We start from the raw sequence: 19,643 nt of genomic DNA on the forward strand, positions 1-19,643 counted from the left end.
GTGCCAGTAATTCGTCTTAAAAACAAGATGTAGGTTATTTAGAAAACAACCCTGTCATTCTTTTGGTATTGTATTGGGAATTCATGCAAAAGCTATAATAGCAATAATAATAATAATAATAAAGTACAAAAATACAGTAATAAGAAACAAAGAATTTAAAAAAAAACTTTTTTTGCAGATGATCACTGTATATGAGAATATCCAGGAAAATCAACAAAAATTACTAGAGGAAAAATTTTTAATTAAACTGCAGTGTACAAATAATGTTTATATAGAAGAATAATGACAATGATATCAAAGAAATTTGTATTCATTTCCTGTGGCTCCTATAACAAATTATAAAAAAGTAGATGACTTAAAGCAACAGAAGTTTTTTTCCTTTATATTTCTGGAAGCCAGATACAGGAAATCAGTATCACTGATCCTAAATCAAGGTGTCAGCAGGGCCATATTCCATACAAAGGCTCTGGGGAGAATCTACTCCTTCCTTGCCTCTTGCAGCTTCTGATGGCTGCTGGCATTCCTTTGCTTGTAGCCAAATCACTCCAAGTGCCTCTGTGGTCACATTACTTGCTCCTCTTCTGTCTATGTAGTAAAATCTCCTGATAATTTAAGTCCTTGTGGAATATTGCATAGAAATTGACAAATTGTTAGTAAAATTAGAAAAGTATATTAATTTAGTCAATAATTAACACATCATTTTTAAAATTAATGATGACAAATTTACCATGCCAGCTTTTAAAATACATGTAAAATTTTAATTACCACAGTTTTTTTTTTTTTTTTTTTTTGCAGACTTGCGTTATTTTATTTCGCTCTTTCCAGTCTGAAGCTACTATGTATCATGGGCATTTAGAGTTCTACAAATGACACTTTCAAAAAATAAAAGACCAAGACACGCAGAGTGAGATGCATGGTAGACACTAACCAGAGGCGAGGGGAGCTGGCAGGGGCGGGCCTCAAGTCAGGGGCCAGGTGGCTTCCACAGGGCTCCTGACTGAGCATGACGCCCAGCTTCCTCCTCCTGAGACCCAGGAGTCCACTCAGGAGGGGAGAACTGATCACACCAGGGGCTCTGGCTGAGGCCGTGAGGGGCCCAACACCACCAGGTGAGGACACAGGCCTGGGGCTGGGGCACACTGGAGAGAGGCGACCAATGAGAGCCCCCTGGTAAGGTGGGGACAGACTCTGAATTTGGGGAGGTGCCTCACCTGCCCTACCACTAGTGAGCAGACAGGGCACTGAGGCTCGGAGATGCTGTCTCAAGAGCTCCCCACAGGACCCCTTGAAGACCACTCATGGCTACAACCAAGCTTGCCTGGGGCTGCTGCAGCAATAACATTTCATTAAAAAACCCAAAAACCAAAAAACACGGATTTGGTCATTTTTCTGCTTCCAGTCAGGCCAGAGTGAAAGAAACGAGACTGTAGCCCCTGCACCACAGCAGGATGGGCAGAGGCCAGGCCCCAGCGGCCACCAAACCAGGTCTGGTCCACGCACAAGGGGCAGGCGCCAGCCCCCTCCGGTCCCGCAGGGATGGTGCACCAGGGGCGCCACCCACAGGCTTGGGGCAAGAGCTTGGCTCCTGGGAATTGGGGGAAGGGCAGGCTCAGGAGGGGACAGGGGATTCCAGTTACACACCCGCCACTCCCAGGGGCTCGGGAAGGCCTCCCAGCCCTCCACTTCTCCTTGGCCTCTCCGGGGAAATAAGTCTGAGAGTCGTCTGAGGTCAGAAGAAAGAAGTTCTAGCCTCTCTCAGGGCAGAGAAGAGAGGGCAGAGGGATCCGAAACCCCTCCAAGGACCGGGTCAGAGCCGCTGAGCGGCCCGGTGGGAGGCCACATGGGACAACAGGTGAGGGCACTGTTTTCTCTGGGTTTCCAGTTTGAAAGGTAAGGGGCTTCGCCCGCAGCGGAGCCCACCTGGAGAAGAGTGAACAGGAGGGGTCTGGGCAGAGAGGAGAAGGGGAGGCAGGAGGCGGGGCCTAGTACTCCCGCAGTGTGTGTGGTGTGGTCCACGGCGTCAGCGCAGGCCCTCAGGACCCCCCGCGTGACTCTCCTTCAGGGAGTGCCTGCCCACCTTGATGACCAACTTGTTGCCGCAGAACTCGAAGAGGAAGTCCACAGGGGTGTCGCTGCTCCTGGTGACCGAGGAGGCGGTGCCCACCATCAAGTACTTGCCCGTGGAGTCTTTGATGTTGTAGGCGCCGTCTCTGAACTCCAGCGGGAAGACGTCTTAGCTGGAGCGGTTGGCATCCAGGATACCCGTGACCTTGCGGCAGCCAATGAAGCCGTGGTCCCCGCGGAACACGATCATGAGGCTGTTGATCAGTTTCATGAAGAAGAGCTCCGAGTCCCCTGCTGTCTCCACCAAGGCAGCCAGGTGGCCATTCTTCCTGGCCGTCACAAACTTGCCATTGGACGCACGCAGTATAATCCTCTGATCATGCCACTCGATGTCAAAGTAGCAGCCGGTGTCCTTGGCGGAGGAGGTGGACGGCACACCCCCGGTGGCTGTCAGCATCCAGTACTCGCCCGAGTGGGTGCGGAAGGCGCGCTTTTTGGCAGAGCGGTCCATCTCCAGCTGGAAAATCTGTTGGTTGGTCTCTTCATCCTGACTGGCCGGCAGGTCCACAGCCTGGCTCGTGGACATGTTCCTCTCGTCGGCCGCCTGCAGCACGACCTGGGCTCAGCTCTGCTCCAGGGCGGAGAGCTCGTCCTTCCCCACCTTGGTGGCCTTGCCCTGATGGCGCCAGGTAGTGGCCCTCGCAGTCGCGGAAAGCCACCTTGCCGGAGCAGAGCTCGAGCGCGTAGCCGGTGGCGGGCTCGGGGTCCCAGGTGTAGCGCTGGTCCTGGAAGGCCAGCGTGATAGGCTAGTTGACGCCCCAGGGCACGTCGCGGTCCACTGCGATCTTGTCCGCCAGCCGCGCGCTCAGGTGCGCGTGGCTCTTGCGGGCCACGCTGCAGATGTTGACCTGCGGGCGCGTGGCGATGTGCACGCTCCCCTTGTCGGCCGGTGAAGCGGTCCGAGCGAAGTGCGACAGGCGGTCCTCCGTGCCGCCAAAGCAGAGCCGCCGGTGTCCTTCGGACTGCAGAGACCTGCAGCCGTCGTCGTCATGCGCCACGATGGGAAAGTGCTGGGCACCTCGTGTTCGCAGGTTACGTTGCCATCCTTCTCCGCCGCCAGGTAGCTGCCCGCTGCCCAACTCATCGGGCGTCTGCACCAGCATCCGCATCTGCACCTTCTTCAGGCTGCTGGCCCACGGGTTCACCTTGAACCCGAACGTCTCGGCCGTCAGGTACTTGTTGCTGCAGTTAATGAGACCGAACTGGATCGGCGGGGCCTCGGCAGTGCAGTTGGCGGTCAAGGTGGCGGCGAACTGGAGGCCCGTGCAGCCAGGGAGGTCGGTGGCAGGTTCCCGCGGTGGCCCCCTGCTCCTTTGTTCAGCTACCTCGGCCGTGCGCGCACCCTCAGCAGCGCTCTACAATCACCACAATTTTTTGACATAATATTAAAAAGAATAAAAATGTCCAGTGGAAAGAAAGCTAAAAATTGACTGCATAAATTCCAACGATGATCAAAAAGGAATACAGAAATATGAGTCAGTATGTTTTCATAGGCTTTAAATCTGAGTTTAAATATTAATTAATTAATCTCTTCCTTCATTCCACAAGCTGATATAAACTGCAAGGGATATACCTAAATAGAATCAACTTGTCAAATTAAAGAAAAACACAGTGTAATATTTATTCCAAATCAAAAGAAGTTTGATCAGTGATGAGAGAAATGAGAACGTTAAAGCTGTGATGGGTAGTTTAAGTGTATCCTTCATAAAGTTCCATAGTAAAATTGTGCCAGGAATATTTTCAGACGCAAATAATAGAAAACCCCACCCAGAATGACTTAAGCAATAGCGGTGTTTAATTATCTTAAATAAAATGAAGTCTGGAGATGGGCAATCTAGAGCTGATACAGCTCAATAATTTTACCAAGGACATTCTTCTACTCCGTTGTCTGAAGCTGGTTACTTTTTTTGACTACAGGCATATTGAAATGTGGTTTCCAGATGGCTGCAACACCTCCAGATATCATGACTGTATTCAAAGTAAATAATCATGGGAGATGCTGATAAAAATGGGTTTTTCCTCAGGTGGTTTTCTTTCTTTTTTTTTTTTTTCCAACAAAAGAAGAAAAATAATTCCAAGAAGTTTTTTTCAGAAAACTTTATCTTAGTCTCAGTAGTAAGAAATGGGTGATATGGCCACTGCTGGATGAAAAAATGGATATCTGGCAAAGAAGAAAGTAGGTTTAGATAGTCATTACCAATCCCTGGAGTTGTGCAAATAACAGACTGGCATGCTTTATCTGGGAAGAATAGGTAGTATGTCTACTGGTTAAGAACCAGACTGTGTGCAACATAAACCTATAACATTAATGTAGCACTTGGTGGATAGTATATGATGATAAAATAATAAATTAATGCGAATATAAGCAAACTCTATGATGCTGAAATACACCTATTAAATCAACAGAGGTAAGTTAAGATGGTGGTGTCCACTCATGCATTCATTTATTCATCCATTTAGCAGCTCATTACTGATTGTTTATATCAGGCACTATGCTAAGTCCTAGGTATATATTAATGAGTGAAATCATCTTTGCCCTGGTAAAGCTGAAATTTAATGGTTGATCTAGTAAAAACTGTTTAAACTCTGGGTAACCGAATGTACATAATATCATTGGTAGCATTTAAAATAAATTGTTGCAGTTTCCTCAGAGATAAATCTTGAAACTCTTAACGTCTGTAAAACTATAGGGTCAATCCTGTGAATGTACTTCCATTTTTCAAAATTTATTTTTTTCTGAAATATCTGGCAATTTAATGAAACACTAGAAACAACCAGATACCTAATAGTAAGTGAACAGTTTATTAAGCTGTGCTTTATTCATGCATTAAAATGCAATATGGCTATTGAAATGATGAGGTTTAGGGCAATAAACTTATATAGAAACGTATGTATACAATAAGTGAAAAAGCAGATCAAATAAAAATATGTCGAAACTAAATACAATCTTCCTTAGCGTTCATAGATTTGAGAACTCCTCCTTCTTTTGCATTACCTAGGGAATGTCTCCTCTTCCTTAGTGGACCATTATCAATAACTTGTCTGCTGGGAAATCTTCCCTGATCCTTCCCCTATTCAATTAATTGATTTCTATCTTAGCACTAACAACCTTTTTATTAATTCTTATTTTATATGTTATTGTAACATAAAATTAGTTATTCCTGCTTCTCTCGGAGTTGTCAACACCTCTTTAAAGGAAGAAGCAATCTGTCATTCATCTCTATATTGTTGAGACCTGAGACATGACATTTCATTCTTGTGTCCTCAATGTCTACAAATAGGTTTGTCACAGGGAAGGTGTTCAAAGAATGCTTGCTGAATGAAGCCAGCAAGTGCTCAATAAACACTGGCTGAGTAAGTGGATGGATTCTCATAGAATTTCAGTCATATTGATGATCAGAATTATATTCCAAATTGTTTAATAAAAATTCACATTCATTAAATGCTTCTTTTCTGGAGAACATGTAACACTGATTATTTTACATACAGGATGTTTTTACAATGTGAAATCTAATAAAATATGTACAGAACTTTGAAGATCTATTTTTTAAATGGCAGCTCCCTATGGTTCAGTTAACTTACCTGAACCTTCATGTGTGGCCTACCGAACTCAATATCGCACCTGACTCAGCTTTGCTGGATTAAGCCTGCTACATAGTTGGCCAGACTGAATACTGTTGATGTAGCTCATTATCCTTAAATAATTACATGAATTCTTCTCTAGTTTAAGATCCAAGATAACTGTACACTTGTTTTCTGTTTTGCATCTACATGAAAACAGAATGGAGGGGACCGTGGTTACATATACAATGAAATAAGAGAAAAGGGTCTTACCTACTTTTATTATTTCCCTTTCAACAGATTACCAAAAAAGTAGCATTCACTGATTTTATAATGTTACATACATTTCAAGAGGGTTATTTTATTTAAAAATACTGAAGGCAATGTCTTCCGACTCTTCCACTTGAATTAACACCAGGCTTAAACGAAGGAGCACCGAATGAGTGGTTCAAATAAGAATGTGTACATACAAGTTCTGCTAGAGTGTCTGAATTTAACCTAAAATATCCTGGATCTCTATTCCAAAGCTTTAATTAAAGTGCCTGAGTATTTCTATTTTTTTCTTTCTTTTGTGGAGGTTTTAATATTTTATCCAATAAAGCCAGCTATCAAGATTGCTTTATAAGCTGCTGACAAAGATAGACAGAAATAGAAGGTCTTTGATGTCAAATAAACAGTGCTATTTTCATTACATGTGTTTCTACAAATCTCCATGAAAAATCAAGTTTGGGCTCCTTTTAAGGACAGGAGGTATCTGTGTGTGTGTGTGTGTGTGTGTGTGTGTGTGTGTGTCCTGGTTGGGGGGAGCTGGGGGAGTGGTATGAAAGGATACAATGCAAAAGAAAAGAATTCTATCTCCTTTCTCTTAGCCAAATAGTTTAGGTTTAACTGCCCTTGTGTTTGTTGGACCTGAATAGAAAAGTGAGGTATTTTAATCTTCTTTTTCAAAACATACAGTCTTATGGAAATTTAAGTCAACAGCTGTTCAACTGTCAAGTCACAAGCTAAATTCAAGTCTGAGATAAGAAGAAAATCTGTTTAAATGAAAGCTTATTTGAATGAAGGCCATGGGTTTTAGCATTTGCACTTGAAAAAAAATTTAAATTGTTACTAAAGTAAAGGATCTTTTGCTAGGATGACCTTTCTTTGTTGAAAATGTTGGAAAATCAATATTCAACGTGAAATCAGAAACTGAAGTGTGTCAACTGTAGGATCGCCAGAAGGTTGAGGGAATTGAACACCATCAACTCATGAACTCTTCAAGGTCAGAGGTTTGACCTAACACAATTTCTAGTATATAGAAACTGGTCTAGAAAAATGCATGTTGGCATAGTGAACAAAAGGAGCAGTCAAAGAAATCAAGTAGTCACTTTTTTTCCCCATTTTCTAAAGGTCTTGTATAATTGAGTTCTACTTTAGAAAGATTAATGATAGTTGGCAGGTTATATAGTTGTGTGAAAGATAGGCAATTGTTTGAATGTTTTTTAACAGTTCAGAAAATTAAGATATAAGCTCTTGGTCAAGAGTGGGATAGCCTGTGTTATTGTGATACTGATTAATGGGTTGATTTTTTCTTCATATATGATAAAAATCTGTGTTCGTATGTGTTGTGCTTGAAAAGGTATGATAATATAATTTTTTCCCAAAGTACATTCTCTGGCTGCAAGTCTCTGCCTCCTATAAATGTAATGACCTTGATGAAAAGATACTGATTTAAAGACCGGACATTAGATTTGCAGATGCAGAAAATCAATGGTATTAATATACTAAAACTTATTATGCTCTTACAATGATTCACACTAAAAAGACTTAGGGAGGACTAATATATAAATAAAATGGAAATGTATTAATTTATTATGGTGGTGGCTTCTCTAACCACCTTCATCCCAGATGTATATCATATAGACAGAGTTGGAACCTATTGGGACTATGGTCATTCCTTTTGAAAAAGTCAAACTATCAGGTCCCTACACTCAACATCATGCTCAAAGGGGTTCTCCAGGGCTTCCCTGGTGGCGCAGTGGTTGAGAATCTGCCTGCCAGTGCAGGGGACGCGGGTTCGAGCCCTGGTCTGGGAAGATCCCACATGCCGCGGAGCAACTGGGCCCGTGAGCCACAACTACTGAGTCTGCGCATCTGGAGCCTGTGCTCCGCAACAAGGGAGGCCGCGATGGTGAGAGGCCCGTGCACCACGATGAAGAGTGGCCCCCACTCGCCGTAACTAGAGAAAGCCCTCGCACAGAAACGAAGACCCAACACAGCCATAAATAAATAAATAAATAAAATAAAAAAAAAAAAAAAAAAAAGGGGTTCTCCATTCATCATTGGTCTCTTTTCTGTTTAAATTGGTCAATGTCTCATGTGTAAGGCTTAGTGGTTTTTTATCCTGTACTGTACATTGTTTTCCCCAGTGTTTCCTGGACTCAGCTCTCTATCACATCTTTACCTCCAAAACTTTCCCACCATAATCTCTAAAACTATCAATCTGGAATCATCAAAAAAGCCCTATCGTTAGCTTCTTCACTTCTTCGCCATAAGTGAAACTTGACTCTCAGCAGAAGACACCACTTTAACCTGCCCTCTTAAACGCTAGCTGCTTATTTTCCAACACCTGTACCCCTGGATGGTGAAGTAGTATTACTGCACTCTATACTCTCCTATAGTAATGCTAGTAATAAGTCCTCTACTCTCTTGTAAAACTAGCACACACACACACACACACACACACCTACACCCTTCAACCCATTTGAGATCCATGACACTTCACTATACATTTCTCACCACTTTCTTATCGCCATCATCAACAGAAACATCTAGTATATAACAGAAACATCTATCAAAGCTTTTGGTGACTGTCTCATTAACCTTTCTCCACCCAAATCCTGCCTTTATCGTCCTTGGTAATACCAGTGTAAACATGGACTCTATCCTTAATATCCTCATCTCTAAGACTTTATCCTTAGCCCCCTATTTCTCACATTCTGAATTTTATTATAAATGTAGATTATTTCTGCTATGTAATCACAAATTCAGGTATCACTCTCTTGGATTACAACCTGCTTTCCTACCTATGGTTGTTTCTGGGCCTCAGGGAAAGTTGCAATTCATCGCCTTTCTAGATTCATATGATCCTTTAGAAATCTCAGTTCTGTTATCAGCATCCCTTTCCAGTCATAAACACTTGCAGTAAATCTTACTCCAAGTTCCTTCTTGATGATTTCTTTACTGTATTGAAAGTGTGGGTTCTTTCCCACTTTTTTCAAAACTGGAACTCAACAATGCTTCCCAGACTTCCACAGACAAACCATTTTATCTCTTACTTCACAGAGAAAACATGATGATCTCTTCCTCAATTTCCCACTTCCATGCATACAAAACTACTTACACCTGCCTCTATTTTGTCCTGCCTTCCTCTGCTGAAGCACATGTACTTGGAGGCTATTCCCTCATACATCCTCAGAAACCTTTTCTTATAGAGTTCCCCATTATCTTTTATATATTTAACAATACCCTCACAATCAGATACTCTCATGTGCATCTTCATAAATATAATGCATATATATCTATACAAACATATACATATGAATTATATATATATAAAATTGTTGCACTTTAATTTTGCTTTTTAATTTCATAGATTTTTTACTTTGATTTCTCCTAATATAAATATAAAATTTATATTTAAATATAAAATTATGTGGCTCCCCTCTCACCTGCTGTTATTTAGCTTATTGAATATTAAATAAATTAAAATGCCTAAAAGTTTCTTTTTTAACCTGAGAATTAAGCTTTTTTCTGTACTTTGAAAAATCGCAATTGTTGGTTTACAGACAAGAAGTTTCTTTACAAACTTCTAGAGACAGATTCTTCCGTTTATATGACATCTTGATATAAATTAAGATATGTGTTATATATGACTGAAAAACTACTGTTAAAACAACAACCCTTTCTCTAGTGAATATATGTGAAACTGTCTCTTCTATTCATGATGGCATCTTGTCTTCCACAGTAGGAAATAACACTCAAACTTCGGCACTTTTCCTGCAGAAGTGCCCTGCTCATGCTGTATATCTTTTCTTTCCACACTGGAAAAATTTTAACTAACTAACCAAATAACTATACACATACACACATACATACATTTGTGTGTACATATGCATATATATAAATATTCATGTGCATATTTGCATATTGTTTGTATATATCTACACATGTATTTATGGCACAGTAACAATGCATATAGTCTTTATGTGGCTCCCCTCTCACCTGCTGTTGTAGAAGCAGCTGTTTTTCTTAAATAAGCCTTTATTTGTGGATGTCCCCAGGGTTTGTCCCCATGTGTGCATAGGAAAACGTTCTCTCTCCTTTTGTGTAGCATCTACCACTTTTTTCTTCTCTTATTTGTCCTAGGGGAAGATGTTACCAGAAACAGGGCCCTGACTTCAGCAGTGAGCCAGTCATAACAGTTGATTTGTAGGCCCTGTAGTCTCTGTAGCTTCTAGTGGAGACACTTCCTGATATCTGAGACAGGATTCTGATAACCTTGCAGTAGTATCAAATCCCATTATGCTACACGTGTTGGTGCCGTTCTCCAACTCTGCACAAGCCACAGCCATTATCAGTACATACCAAATTATACCCTGGGTTGGCCCCAGAAATGAGAATTCTCATCCCCTGACTTTTTAACCTCTAAAATCCAGGATCACACATGGCCTCTCTTGGCATAGACTGGGATTCAAAGTGCCTACCATGTACCAAGCAGGGTGTTGATTTTGGAATAGAAAGATCATAGAAGTAAATCCTAATCTGATAGATTTTATATTATACAACATGGGAGAGAGGTGTGTGAACAGCTATTGTGGCCATGGCTCTAATGAAAAAATGTAGAAAGTTTTATAAAACACAAAGAAAGAGATATTTTATTTTGCATGAGCATTAAAGTTAGTCACAGAAGACAAAGCCTTTTAACTGGATCTTTGATGACTAGAACAAGTTCACCCGAGACAGATGAGGGAAAGAAACTCCAAGAACCAAATTGCATGAGCAAAGGGGTAAGTCATTAATATTCGTATTCAGAACAGAATGTTCTGACCTGTTGAGAACAGAGGTTAAAATCTCAAATATCTTTATGGCTAAGGAAATTTCTAAAGGCAAACCAGTTAGATGTTGGAATATAGAAAAGGACTATTCATAAAGAATATATGCAAAGGACTTGTGTAATCAGTCTGAGAAAGTAGCTTCTGATGTTCAACTCCACATAATCGTTGCCATATTAGAATGATGGGTTGGCAAAAACAGATTTTTAAAATTTTAATAGAAAAACTGAAAAGATATGGATTTTTAATGTAAAATATTCCAGGTTTAAAATATTGGCAACTAATTGCATTTTATTTAATTTATTAAAGTTTTATTTAATTTTCTTTAAATAAGTTTTATTTAATTTTTTGTCTCTGAAAGCTGAAGGTTAACACCATTTAGGCATTAGTTCTTCTTTGGGTCATCAGTTTACAACTTGAAGGAACTTGAAGGTTAAAATATAAGTGTTGGGGAGATGTACTGTAAGATATTCATACTGGGTTAAATTTGTTGCTCTTAGCTTGAAAGTAATAGGCCAATTGAGCACCATTCTCTTGCCCAACTCTAAAAGTGTTCCATCACCTTTCTTGGTAATCACCCCCTACCACCATTTTATTATTCTTTCCCGAGATTAATTCTTAGCTTTGTCTCTTTCTAGCTCCTAATTTTAGATTTATCTCCTGCCTAAATTTTTTCTTGGATATTTTTACTGGGTCTCTTGAAGAATCTTTCTTTGTCTCATTGGCCAACATTTATTCTTTCCTTCTGTTTCTTCTGAGTTCAGACTATACCAATGTGGCTTGTATTTCATAATCATTCCCTCAGAACTCAAATTCTGTGTGGTTGGTCAAGACCCTGGTGAGAAAATATTGTCCCAACATGGGAGAGAGGATATGCAAACAAATTTGACTCAGGAAATGTTTTTTCTAACTTGCTAATGAACTAGGAATATACAGACTGAAAGTAGGGCACTATCGAGCACTTTATAGACACGAAATCCACATGATGCAATTTGAGATTACATAATAGTATCATGAAAAAGGGTCCTGGATTAGAATAGGAAGTAGAAAGAAAGCATTTCATGTAAAATATGCAAATTTAACAAGATCAGATTAAGTCTTATTTCCTCAAAATCCTTTTTCAACAACTTCAACCCTCATTATTCACACGTTTCTGTGAACTCCAATCCATCTATTGTCTCTATCATATTATTTATCAGTAGGTAATAGCAGTCTCTCTCTCTCTCTCTTTCTCTGTTTCACATATTTCTCATTTAATTCCATTATGGTAGAAAATGCATTTGAATAATTTCAATTATTTTAAACTTTTAGCCCTACAATGTATGTTTCGTTAAGCAGAATATGGTCTGTGTGTCCACCTTATGGACATTTGAAAAGAATGTATTCTGTTGAACATGAATGAAATAGTCTATAAATATCAATGGGTTCAGCTGATCGATAGTACTTTCAGGTCATCTGTGTCCTTACTGATTTAGTGCTCTATCAATTAGTGATAGAAGAGTTTTGAAGCCTCCGAAAATAATTGTTCCATTTGTCTGTTTCACCTCTCAGTTCTATTTGCTGTTGTTTCATTTATTTGGAAGGTCTACAAATATTTAGGATTACTATTTTTTCTTGATAAATGATTCCCTTAATCACCATGTAACAACCCTCTTTATCACTGTTAATAGCTCTTTTTCTAATGCCTATATTTTGTGATAAAAATATAGACACTCAAACTTTCTTTTGGTAAGTGTTTGCATGGTATATAATTTTCCATTCTTTTGGCTTTAATCTGTCTTTGTCGTTATATACAAAATGGGTATCTGGTAGACAGCATATAGTTGGATCTTTCTTTTTAAAAAGTTTTATCTGATTCTATGATCTCTGACTTTTAAAAATAATTCAGCTTCACTGTGTTATAATTGATATGTAAAATTGAAAGGTATTTAAACTGTATATTGGGGTGATTTAATATATGTGTACATTATGAAATGATTCCCCCATATAGTTATTTTTAGTACAGAAGCCATAACCTCACATATGTTTATTAATTTATTTTTAATATTTTTGTTGAGAACATTTAAGTTCTACTCTCTCAGCAAATTTCAATATACAATACAGTGTTATCAACTATAGTCACCATTTTATATTAGGTTCTCAGATCTTATTAATTTTATAGCTGAAAGTTTCCCTCACTCCCAACTCCTGGAAACCACTCTTTTATTCTCTGTTTTTGAGTTTGACTTTTTTTTTTCAAGATACCACTTATAAGCAGTTCCATTCAGAATTTGCTTTTCTTTGTCTGGTTTATCTCACTTAGTCTAAAGCCCTCAAGGCCCATCCATGCTGTCACAAATGGCAGGATTTCCTTCTTTTGTAAAGGCTGAATAGTATTCCATATATGTAATATAATGTACATGATATATTATATCTCATATATTATATATACATATTACATTTTCTTTACTCCATCTTTTGATGGACACTTAGAGTATTTCTTTATCTTGGTTTTTGCAAATAATGCTACAAAGAACATGGAGATGCAGATATCCCTTTGATATCCTGTTTTCATTTCCTTTGGGTATACCCAGAAGTGGGATTGCTGTATTGTATGGTAGCTCTACTTTCAATTTTTAGAGGAACCTCCTGCTAAGAAGAAAGGTGACAATATTAACTAGTATTTACTAATGGCTGTAGCCTCTACCCCAAGCTCAGTGCAAAATAAACAGTTGAAAACTACCAAATTCAAGTTTCTCCCTGAGAAAAGAAAGAAATGGAGCACCCATCCAATTTTCTAGCTTTTTGAGGGTCTTCCTGAGGGACTGGTCTCTGTATTGCCTATCTTGAAGCACTGACAGCAGACAGGCACCAGAGGGAACAAGAGATTACAAATGTCTGAAAAGCAAAACTGGAACATCCCTCTAGGAATTTATATGCACAAGTCCAGAGAAGACACATCCACAGAAAATGTTGGAGGGGCCCCCAGAATCTCTTGCCAGGGTGATTGGTGAAGGTTCTTTCCTGTATGAAGCCAGTCTGTAAAGACAAGAAAAGGTGGTTCTTTTATCAAATGCACAGACACCCACATAAAGATTCAAGGAACACAAAGAAACAGAAAAGCATTGTCCAAACAAGGAACAAAATAAATCTCCAGAAATCAATGCTAAAGAAATAGAGATATGAACTACTTGACAAAGAATTCAAAATAACCATCTTGAAGATGGTTCAGAAAATGAAGAAGGAACAAAATCAACATTTTGACAAAGAGAGAAAATATATTAAAAATAAACAGAAAATTTGGGCTGAAGAATACAATAACTGAACTGAAAAATTCACTAGAGGGGTTCAAAAACAGACTTGATTAAGCAGAAAAGAACTTTTGAATTCAAAGATGGGTCATTTGAAATTACCAATCAGACTAACAAAACAGAAATAAATAAATAAAAGACTGAGTTTAAACGACTTATGGGAAACCATCAAACAGAGCAATATATGCATTATAGTAATTCTAGAAGGCAAAAAGGTTATTTTTAAAAATAATGGTTGAGATTTCTTAAATCTGGGGAAGGAAATAGCTATCCAGATTCAAGAAGCCCAACATTTCCAAATAAGAGAAAACTAAAGATGTCCACATGAAGATGTTCACATGAAGATCCATTGTAATCAAAGTGTCAAAATAAAAAACAGAGAGAATTTTGAATGCAACAAATAAAAAGTGCCTTGCTATAGACAATGGAATCATCATAGGACTATCAGTGATTTCTCAGAAGAAACTTTTCAGGCCAGAAGGGAATGAGAGGATGTATTCAATGTGCTGAAAAGAATCTGCCAATCAAGAATAGTGTATCTGACAAAACTATCCTTCAGAAATGAAAGAGAAATTAAAACTTTCTCAGATAAATAAGAGCTAAGGCAATCCATCACCACGAGGCCAGACTTGTAAGAAATTCTAAAGGGAGTCCTTCAAGTTGAAATGAAATGAAATAAAAGGATGCTGAATGAAAGCATCAGCAACATGAATGCATATGAAAGTATAAATGCTGGTAAAGGTAAGCATAGAAAATACAGAATACTGTAATGTTGTACCAGTAGCATGTAAATCACTGTCAACTTTGGTCTAGAAGTTAAAAGACAAAAGTATATGAATAATTATAACTATAAAAATATGGTAAAGGGTATACAATATAAAAGGATATAATTTGTGATATCAATAATGTGTGTATCAAAGAGAGAAGTGTCAAATTTTGTATGTGATTGAAATTCAGGTATTACCAGCTGAAAATAAATTTTTACAACTATAAGGTGTTTTATGTAAGCCTCATGGTAACCATAAAGAAAATACTGTAGAAGATACACAAAAAAATGAGGAAGAAATCAAATCATTTTCACTACAAAGGAAGAAAGCAAAAGAAACATAAATGCCACAAGACAGAGAATAATTAACAAGGTGACTATAATCTTTCTCTATCAATAATTACTTTAAATGTAAATGGATTAAATTCTCATTCAAAAGACAAAGCTGAATGAATTAAAAAGAAAAACATATGCTGTATAAAACAGACTCAAAAGCAATAATAAACAAGTGGAACTACATCCATATAAACAATCAACAGAGTGAAAAAGCAACCTACAGAATGGGGAGAAAATAGTTGCAAACCATGTATCTGATAAAGGCTTAATACCTAATATATATAAGGAACTTCTACAATCAATAGCAATAATAATAATAATAATAATAATAATAATAATAACCTGATTAAAATATGGAGAAAGGAACTGAATAGACATTTTTTCCATAGGAGACATATGAATGGCCCACAGGTTTTTGAAAGTTTGCTCAACATCAGGGAAATTCAAATCAAAACTACAATGTGATATCATCTCACACCTGGTAGGATGGTCATTATCAGAAAAACAAACAAACAAAAAATAACAAGTGTTGACAAGCATGTGGAAAAATTGAAGCCCTTGTGCACTGTTGGTGGGAAAATAAAATAATGCAGCCATTTTGGAAAATAATATGGAACTTCCTCAAAAAAAAAAAAATAAAGTTATCACGTAATCCAGCAATCCTTCTTCTGGGTATCTATCTAAACAAATTGAAATCAAAATCTCAAAAAGATATTTTTACTGTCATATTCATTGCTGCATTATTCACAGTAGCCAAGATGTGGAAACAATCTAAATGTCCATCAGTGGATAATGAGATAAAGGAAATGTGATAGATACATACAATGGAATATTTTTCAGCCTTAAAAAATAATGAAATCCTATCATATGCAACAACATGGGTGAAGCATGAGGAAATTATGCAAAGTGAAGTAAGCTTGTCACAGAAGAACAATACTGTCTGACTCCTCTTATGAGGTCTCTAAAGTAGTCATGCTCATAGAAGCAGAAAGTAGAATTGTGGTTGCCTGGGACCAGGGGTGGGAGGAGAAATAAGTAGTTGCTATCAATGGGTATGAAATCTCACGTATGCAAGATGAAAAAGGTCTAGAGATCTGATGTACAATATTGTGCTTATAGTTAGCAATACTGGTCTGCACACTAAAAATTTTGATCAGAGGGTAAATCTCGTGTTATGTGTTGTTTTTTTTATAACCACAACCACAAAAAAAGAAAATATACTGAGAGATTAATTGTTAAAGATCATTTCACCATCTATGTATGAGGTTCTTTTCATCCCAAACTGAATATCTTAATTTTGAGAAGTTGTAGTCTACACTTTAAAATAAAATAAGCACTGGTTTTCTATTTACAATTGACTTTGGCCATCTAATTCATTGTGTTTGCTTTATAGGAACTTACAGTTTAATGACCATTACCTTGATAGCTCAGCTCCTGTAGTGCAGTTTCATTATACCTCTGTGGTTTCCTAGACTTTCCTCAGGTTTATGACCCAAACATCCTTTCTTCCATAGCTCTTTAGTCATGGATGAAATTTTCGTTATTTTCAGTGAGAGACAGGCTAGGTAGCAACTGAGGCTTGTGTTGTTGTTTATGCTGTTAATGTTATTACTGTTAGTGGTAGTAAACACTAATTAAATGCCCTTTTTGCAGTAAATTAAGTAGGATATTGACAACTGACATACTTTCACAGGAAACTTCTGTCCTTTAGAAACATGATAAACCCCTCCCCCTAAAAAGCACAGTACTACGTAAATTTGCTTCATGAAACTATAAAACTTAGACTTGGTGGAAAGTTAATTGTCAGCTAGTCCAAAGTCCCCCAGTGGGTTTGAGTTCCTGTACAACATCCCTTTACTGAAACAGTTCTTGTGCTTTTCCAGGAAGAAAGATCCATTATTAGGTAGCTCTAAATATTATAGAGTCCTTTCTTTTCCTGAGATACAACTCAGAATAAGTTCTAGGTGAATTTATCTAAGACAGGGTTATTGTCACGATAACCTCTGAATATTAGGACCATTATTTTGAACACAGGACAAGAATTATTTTTACCCACCTCTCCCCATGCAGAGGGAAAAAATCAGGTAGTGAGGTTCTCAATAGATTTTGGGAAGGCACTTCAGTATAAGGTATGAGGAAGGTTCATGAGACATTTTCATGGCGATCATTCTATATCTACAGTTGGTGTTTATTTCTTGGTCAGGATGGTAGGGAGGAGAAAACTGAACTTAATAAGAGTGAGTCTATTTCCTCTGTGTAAACTCTTATACTTATTATCAAATTTTTACATAGTGCCAAACTGAGGACATTTTATTTAGAGGATATTTCTGGGTGTGCCTTTATGATTTGAAGACATTAATTCATTTTTTTAGAATGTGAATTCCTAAGGAAAATAATTATTTGGATATCATGTTAGTTTTCCAGGGATGCCATAACAAAATACTACAAACTGGGTGGCTTAAACAATAGAAATTTATTGTCTCATAGATCTTAAGGCTAAAAGTCCAAGGTCAAAGTGGTGGCAGGGTTAGTTCCTTCTGAGGGCTGTGACTGAGAATCTGTTCCAAGCCTCTCTTCTAGCTTCTGGTGGTGGGCTGACACCTTTGGCATCTTTGCCATTCTTTGGCTTGTAAATGAATCAGCAAGATCTCTGTCTTTATATTCACATACTGTTTTCCCTGTGTGTGTATCTGTGCCCAAATTTCCCCTTTTTTTAAGGACACATTGGCTTAAGAGCCCCCCCTACTGCAGTATGACCTCAACTTAACTAACTACATCTGCATAAACACTATTTCTAAATAAAGTTACATTTTGAGGGGCTGAAGGGGTTAGGACTTCAACATATGAATTTTTTGAGGACACAGTTCAACCCATAACAGGTATGCAAGTAATATGTCCAATGCTTAGGAAAAAAAAAACCCTAATCCATGAACCATGGGGATCTTCGAAAACTCAAATAGATGGTAAAGGAGTCCAAATATAGTGATAATTATAAGCAAAATCCCAAAGAAATATAGCTGCATACTATACAATTAATTGGACGAATGTCAGAATTAAGCTTTTCTGTACAGTGATTTTGAATTCTCAGATACAAGAGAGTGCCTGTTTTGTGATTATAACTTTAATCCCTGCATGATCCATGCAAAGGAAATAAAGAAGTGTTTTTTTGTTTGCTTGTTTTTTAAGAAAGATTACAGCGTTAGATTTCAATCAGGTATGTAAATGAAGGGAAAAGTGGTGCAGAAAATTTAAAATAACAAATAAAATGTCATTTTTAATAGAATGGTAACAGATTTATCTTCTAATATATATCAATAGGTTGCTTAGCTTGTTTTTGTGTCACAGGAATTTTCTATGGGCAGCATAGAGCTGGAGAATGTATGATTATGCTGTTTACTCTCTATGTGACTTGGGGCTTTCAACTTTACCTTTGAATCTATAAACTACACAAATAGCATTCTCACATATATAGTGGGAAAACAAGTTAACTCATAATGGTAGTGTGACAATACAGAGATTTTGCTCAGGAGATATTAGAACCATTCTTTTGTTTTCTTCCCTTCGAATTTTACCCCCACTGTACTCACCAGGAATATGATTGGCCAGGACCCCAGCACACACTGGTTTTGAGGAAGGTGTGGAAGTTACTTGTAAAGGCGCATTTGCTGAAGAAAATATGCAAATGCACTCAACATGGGCTATACAAGATTCAGTAAATAACATTAATAATTCATTAATAATTTCTCAGATTGATTCTCTAATAGCACCCAGTATATACATTTGTTGTAAAATCATGTGCAAAGAAAACAAATCTTGCATATCAAATCTAGAAAATTTTCAACACACTTACCTACTTAATATCTGCTTCCATTGACCAGACCTCACACCTTCTTAAAACCCTAAAACTCCTAACGCTTTTATTTCTTTTTTGGATTTACCTACTTATTCTAGTAAAATCATTTCTAAAAATATCTGTTAATCAAACTTGGTGGCAGTAAAAAATACAAATATCCCTGCTCCTTCATGACAATACGAGTAGCAAGAGAATGTCTTTAACGTTTTAAAGAAAATTTAAAACAAAAAACTTCTTAAGCTCTGCATCAGTAAGCAGGAGTGCAAAAAATTAATTGCATACCCGGTCACTAACCCCTGTTGAGATTATTTAGCTTTGCATCTTAAGACTCTAATGATTATATTTTAACTCAAATCTATAACATGGGGGAGAATGAGAAATAAATTTAGACATTTCTAGAAAAAGTTTGTTTCAAAGTATTTCCTTTGTAATATGGGAGTGTTCATCTTTTGTCTAAAATAAGATTCTCTTTATTTTACATTTTACATGTGTTAATTGAGTTTTAATGCAGTTATTTCCTTAATGGGTTGGTCAGTGTCTTTGCACAATAAAAATGGGCATATTTCCTTTGAATAGTTCTGCCTGGAGTTTTGTTTTTGTGATTAGGTCCTGTGAAA

The 19,643-nt window shown here is 37.9% G+C and overlaps 1 pseudogene; it reads right to left on the reverse strand.

Annotated features, from left to right (window-relative positions):
- Positions 1-1,755: 1,755 nt before the first annotated feature.
- LOC102998847 (fascin-like) lies at positions 1,756-5,718 on the reverse strand (annotated as a pseudogene).
- Positions 5,719-19,643: the final 13,925 nt, after the last annotated feature.

Source organism: Balaenoptera acutorostrata, chromosome 3 (genome assembly GCF_949987535.1).
Source record: "Balaenoptera acutorostrata chromosome 3, mBalAcu1.1, whole genome shotgun sequence".
Lineage (NCBI taxonomy): Eukaryota > Metazoa > Chordata > Mammalia > Artiodactyla > Balaenopteridae > Balaenoptera > Balaenoptera acutorostrata.